A 6,868-nucleotide genomic window follows, 5' to 3' on the forward strand; every position below is an offset into this window, starting at 1 on the left:
ATATGGATCCGGCCTCCATTGCATCACTCTCCAGACTATTCCATTTCCTGACAACTCTGTGACTGCAGAAACACTTCCTAACATCCCTGTGACTCATCTGAGTTTTCAACTTCCAATTGTGACCCCTTGTTGCTGTGTCACATCCCTGGAACATTCTGTCCCTATCCACCTTGTCAATTCCTCTCAGGATTTTGTATGTTGTTATAATACCTCTTCCCTGCCCCCGTCCCTCCTGTCCTCCAGTGTCGTTAGGTTGATTTCCCTTAACCTCTCCTCGCAGGACATACCCCTTTATCTTTGGGAATAGTCTTGTTACAAACCTTTGTACTTTCTTTAATTTCTTGACGTGTTTAACCAAGTGTGGGTTCCAAACTGGTGCTGCATACTCTAATATGGGCCTGACGTACACTGTGTACAGAGTTTTGAACGAGTCCTTACTGAGGTGTTGAATCACTATTCATAGGTTTGCCAGGCGCCCATATGCTGCAGCAGTTATTTGGTTAAAGTGAGCCTCAGATGTAAACTTCTATGGGATGAAATTCGTAAGGCATCTACATACGAAAATGTTGTGATAATGGAAGATTTCAATTATAGACAGATTGAGTGGAGCAATTTGACAGGAAATTTAGAGTCAAGTGACTTTCTTGATACGATTCAAGATTGTTTTTTAAAACAGTTTATGACAGAACCAACTAGAGGAAATAACCTTCTTAACTTGGTTCTTGCCAGCAGGGAAACGCTAATTAATAATCTGGAGGTTAATGATGAGCTTGGGAAAAGTGATCACAAGTTACTCAGTTTTAAAATATCATGGAATTCCCCTAATAACGGCAATCAAGTCTCTGTCCCTGACTTCCGCTAGGCTAATTTCATAGGACTAAAAAAATTACTTGGATGGGCTGAACTGGAATGACCTGACTAAGGGTCAGGTAGGTGGTAATGACTGCCGATATGACGTTTTCCAGGGCATAGTTCTAGCTGCTCAGACAACTTATGTTCCAAATAGGGAAATCAGATCAAGTAAAAATTATCCTAAATGGATGAACAACAGATTAAAACACCTCATTGGTCAAAAGAGAGGCATTCATAGGGAAATCAATAGAGAAGAGGGAAAATTAAGAAATCAATATATTGAGTTAAAGAGAGAAATAAAAAAGGGAATAAGAAAAGCAAAAAGAGATTATGAGGTTAAAGTTGCAAGAGAATCGAAGACTAACCCAAAAGGATTCTTTCAGGTATACAGAAGTAAGATCAGGGACAAGATAGGCCCACTCAAAAGTTCCTCGGGTCAGCTCACTGACAGTGATAAGGAAATGTGTAGAATTTTAGCACATACTTCCTCTCAGTTTTTACACAGGAGGATACCAGCGATATTCCAGTAATGATAAATTATGTAGAACAGGACGATAATAAACTGCACGATTAGGGTCACAAGTGACATAGTCCTTAGGCAAATAGATAAATTAAAACCTAACAAATCCCCAGGCCCTGATGAACTGTATGCAAGGGTGTTAAAGGAATGTAAAGAGGAGCTTAGCACACCTTTGGCTAATCTTTTCAACATATCACTACAAACTGGCATGGTGCCAGATAAGTGGAAAATGGCAAATGTGATACCTATTTTCAAAACAGGTGACAGGTCCTTAGCTTCGAACTATAGACCAATAAGCCTAACCTCCATAGTGGGAAAATTTATGGAATCAATAATTGCCGAGGCAGTTTGTAGCCACCTTGAAAAGCATAAATTAATCAACGAATTTCAGCATGGTTTTACAAAGGGGCGTTCCTACCTTATGAATTTATTAACTTTTTTCACTAAGGTATTTGAGGAGGTAGATCATGGTAATGAATATGATATTGTGTATATGGACTTCAGTAAGGCTTTCGACAGGGTCCCACATCAGAGACTATTGAGGAAAATTAAGGCACATGGAATAGGAGGAGAAATTTTTTCCTGGATAGAGGCATGGTTGACAAATAGGCAGCAGAGAGTTTGCATAAATGGGGAGAAATCGGAGTGGGGAAGCGTCACGATGTTCCACAGGGGTCAGTGTTGGGCCCCCTGTTGTTCACAATCTACATAAACGACATTGATGAGGGCATAAAGAGCGACATAAGCAAGTTTGCCGATGACAACAAAATAGGCCGTCGAATTCATTCTGACGAGGACATTAGAGCACTCCAGGATGACTTGGAAAGACTGATGCAATGGTCGGAGAAGTGGCAGATGCAGTTTAATATAGACAAATGCAAAGTTCTAAATGTTGGACAGGACAATAACCATGCCACATATAAACTAAATAATGTAGATCTTAATATTACGGATTGCGAAAAAGATTTAGGAGTTCTGGTTAGCAGTAATCTGAAACCAAGACAACAGTGCATAAGTGTTCGCAATAAAGCTAACAGAATCCTTGGCTTCATATCAAGAAGCATAAATAATAGGAGTCCTCAGGTTGTTCTTCAACTCTATATATGAAAGTTAAGACACATGTGCAACATCTGGATATCTTTATTGTAGACGTATCGCCATCCAGTGGCTTTATCAATACAGATTCTAGGACATAATAGGAAGACAGTAGAACTATATACAAAAGATGAGGTAATCAGTCCCTCGGCCTTGGAGTTAGTGTTCACAGCATCGTGGTGGAGGAGAGTCTGGAGCAAAGGCAAGAAGACTGGCGTTTATATAAGCGTCAGTGGAAGGGACGGGCAGCAGACGAGGGCAGTCACTGGTAGGCGGGATTCCCCAGTGGAAGTAGGTCCTTCCCAAAGAGATGGGTTAGTTGCAGCAGCCGTGAAGAAGGTCTTGTAGATGTCCTCTGAACCAAGATTCCATGATGTTGCAGTGTCTGACAAGTTGTGCAAGGAAGGTATAAAATACCGACAATATGAAAGTTAAGACACATGTGCAACATCTGGATATCTTTATTGTAGACGTTTCGCCATCCAGTGGCTTTATCAATACAGATTCTAGGACATAATAGGAAGACAGTAGGACATCTACAAGACCTTCTTCACGGCTGCTGCAACTAACCCATCTCTTTGGGAAGGACCTACTTCCACTGGGGAATCCCGCCTACCAGTGACTGCCCTCGTCTGCTGCCCGTCCCTTCCACTGACGCCTATATAAAGGCTACTTTCTTCAACAGTCTTTGGTGAGGAACTCTATCAAATGCCTTACTAAAATCTAAGTAAATAATATCAAATTCTTTATCGTGGTCAACAGCCTCAAAAGCTTTACTGAAGAAAGTTAATAAATTCTTAATTTGAGAAGGACTGGTAAGATATGAGTCAGTAATGTTTTCACTTTTAATACCTATCTTCCACTTATACACTTCGATCAGGTCTCCCCTCATTCTTCGTCTAACAAGTGAATGTAACTTAAGAGTCTTCAATCTTTCTTCATAAGGAAGATTTCTAATGCTATGTATTAATTTAGTCATCCTACGCTGAATGTTTTCTAACGAATTTATGTCCATAGCATTAGAAATCTTCCTTATGAAGAAAGATTGAAGACTCTTAAGTTACATTCACTTGTTAGACGAAGAATGAGGGGAGACCTGATCGAAGTGTATAAGTGGAAGATAGGTATTAATAAAGGGGATATTAACAAGGTCTTGAGAATGCTGTAAACACTAACTCCAAGGCCGAGGGACTGATTACCTCATCTTTTGTATATAGTTCTACTGTCTTCCTATTATGTCCTAGAATCTGTATTGATAAAGCCACTGGATGGCGAAACGTCTACAATAAAGATATCCAGATGTTGCACATGTGTCTTAACTTTCATATTGTCGGTATTTTATACCTTCCTTGCATAACTCTATATATCCTTGGTTAGGCCTCATTTAAATTATGCCGCACAGTTTTGGTCACCGTATTACAGAATGGATATAAATTCTCTGGAAAATGTACAAAGGAGGATGACAAAGTTGATCCCATGTATCAGAAACCTTCCCTATGAGGATAGACTAAGGGCCCTGAATCTGCACTCTCTAGAAAGACGTAGAATTAGGGGGGATATGATTGAGGTGTATAAATGGAAGACAGGAATAAATAAAGGGGATGTAAATAGTGTGCTGAAAATATCTAGCCTAGACAGGACTCGCAGCAATGGTTTTAAGTTGGAAAAATTCAGATTCAGGAAGGATATAGGAAAGCACTGGTTTGGTAATAGAGTTGTGGATGAGTGGAACAAACTCCAAAGTACAGTTATTGAGGCTAAAACGTTGTGTAGTTTTAAAAATACGTTAGATAAATACATGAGTGGGTGTGGGTGGGTGTGAGTTGGACCTGATTAGCTTGTGCTGCTAGGTCAGTTGCCGTGTTCCTTCCTTAATTAAGTGAATGTTACCTGACTTGACTAGGTTGGGTGCATTGGCTTAAGCCGGTAGGAGACTTGGACCTGCCTCGCATGGGCCAGTAGGCCTGCTGCAGTGCTCCTTCTTTCTTATGTTCTTATATGCTTGGTGTTATACTCACCCCAAGATCCTTTTCCTTGTGTGTGTGTGTGTGTGTGTGTGTGTGTGTGTGTGTGTGTGTGTGTGTGTGTGTGTGTGTGTATGCGTGTGTGTGTGTGTGTGTGTGTACTCACCTATTTGTGATTGCAGGGGTCGATACATAGCTCCTGGCCCCCGCCTCTTCACTAATCGGTACTAGGTCCTCTCTCTCCCTGCTCCATAAACTTTATCATACCTCCGCTACATCACTTGCCAGACTATCCCACTTCCTGACAACTCTATGACTAAAGAAATACTTCCTAACATCCCTTTGATTCTGTGTGTATATTTAAGTCTTCATTTATGATGATTTTTTCATAAATTAATGTTTGCAATTAAAACCAAAATACAGAGATATAATTTTTGCATGGATTACTGGGTATCGAACAGGGAGAGGCGTGAACATACAAGTCTACCTGACCTAGGCCTCATACGTCACCCTCTGGCCTTTGAAATGTCCTGTGACGTGTCCCGTTACCTGTCCCGTGACCTATCCTGTGACCTGTCATGTGACCTGTCATGTGACCCGTCCCGTGACCTTTCCCGTGATCTGCTTATTTGCATTTTAAAGGAGTACATCTTTTCTGTCCTGGGCAAAACGTCGTGTCAGCAATAGAGTTCGGTCCTGGACAAAACATCGCGGCAATAATAAAGAATTTCTCGTAACATCGTGACATTATATCTATTTGCAAAGTTAAAAACATCGTTGAGCCAAACGGATGTTAGGAAGTATTTCTTCAGCTTAAGGATGGCCAGGAAACAGAATGAACTGAACGACGACGTAGTGGAGGCAGGCTCCATACATAGTTTTAAGAAGAGGTATAGTAGGTCCCTATAAGACTAGGGCAGAGTAAATCGGACAAGCGGTAAGTTAAGAGGCGGTCCAGGAGCTGAGACTTGACCCCAGCAACTACAAATAGGTGAGCACATACACAAGGATGGGTCAGGATGAGAATATGGGGAAAGGATGGATGGGGGGACTGGAGGTCGGGTAATAAGTGGCCTATACCTAAAGATATCCGGAACAACTCTTGGAGCAGGGAGTGGAACTAGTAGTGACCAGCGAAGAGGTGGGGCAAGGAGCTGTGACTCGACCTCTGCAACCACAAATAGGTGAGTTCACACACATACACACACACACACACACGACATACAAAATACTGAGAGGAATTGACAAGGTGGACAGAGACAGGATGTTCCAGAGATGGGACACAGCAACAAGGGCACACAGTTGGAAGTTGAAGACACAGATGAATCACAGGGATGTTAGGAAGTATTTCTTCAGCCACACAGTAGTCAGGAAATGGAATAGTTTGGGAAGCGATGTAGTGGAGGCAGGATCCATACATAGCTTTAAGCAGAGGTATGATAAAGCTCACGGTTCAGGGAGAGTGACTTAGTAGCGACCAGTGAAGAGGCGGGGCCAGGAGCTTGAACCCGACCCCTCCAACCTCAACTAGGTGAGTACAACTAGGCGAGTACAACTAAGTGAGTACACACACACACACACACACACACACACACACACTAGCAATGTAGAGGCAACTATGGGTCAACACACTAACGAACAACACAGTGGTGCGGGTACCATTATTGTGCTATGGCACTGGCGTCATCAGTGCCAGCATGCAGGTGCTATCACTCCCAAATATACAGTGCCACGGTTGAGCATTCAGCACACATGAACGTTCAACACACTCACATCCAACCAAAGACCCAAGAAGTCACACACACGGCTGCCCAGGTATAAGATTGATACTAAGACACTTTAGATACGGACATCCCATGTAGCATGCATCCCTGAACTCTCACAAGACCTATGTATCCCTGAACTCTCACAAGGCCAATGTATCCCTGAACTCTTACAAGACCTATGTATCACTGAACTCTCACAAGACCTATGTATCCCTGAACTCTCACAAGACCTATGTATCCCTGAACTCTCACAAGGCCAATGTATCCCAGAACTCTCACAAGACCTGTGTATCCCTGAACTCTCACAAGACCTATGTATCCCTGAACTCTCACAAGGCCAATGTATCCCTGAACTCTCACAAGGGAAATGTATCCCTGAACTCTCACAAGACCTATGCATCCCTGAACTCTCACAAGACCTATGCATCCCTGAACTCTCACAAGACCTTTGTATCCCTGAACTCTCACAAGGCCAATGTATCCCTGAACTCTCACAAGGACTATGTATCCCTGAACTCTCACAAGGCCAATGTATCCCTGAACTCTCACAAGACCTATGAATCCCTGAACTCTCACAAGGCCAATGTATCCCTGAAATCTAACAAGACCTATGTATCCCTGAACTCTCACAGGACCTATGTATCCCTGAACTCTCACAAGACCTATGTATC

The sequence above is a fragment of the Cherax quadricarinatus genome, chromosome 62 (assembly GCF_038502225.1).
Source record: "Cherax quadricarinatus isolate ZL_2023a chromosome 62, ASM3850222v1, whole genome shotgun sequence".
NCBI lineage: Eukaryota > Metazoa > Arthropoda > Malacostraca > Decapoda > Parastacidae > Cherax > Cherax quadricarinatus.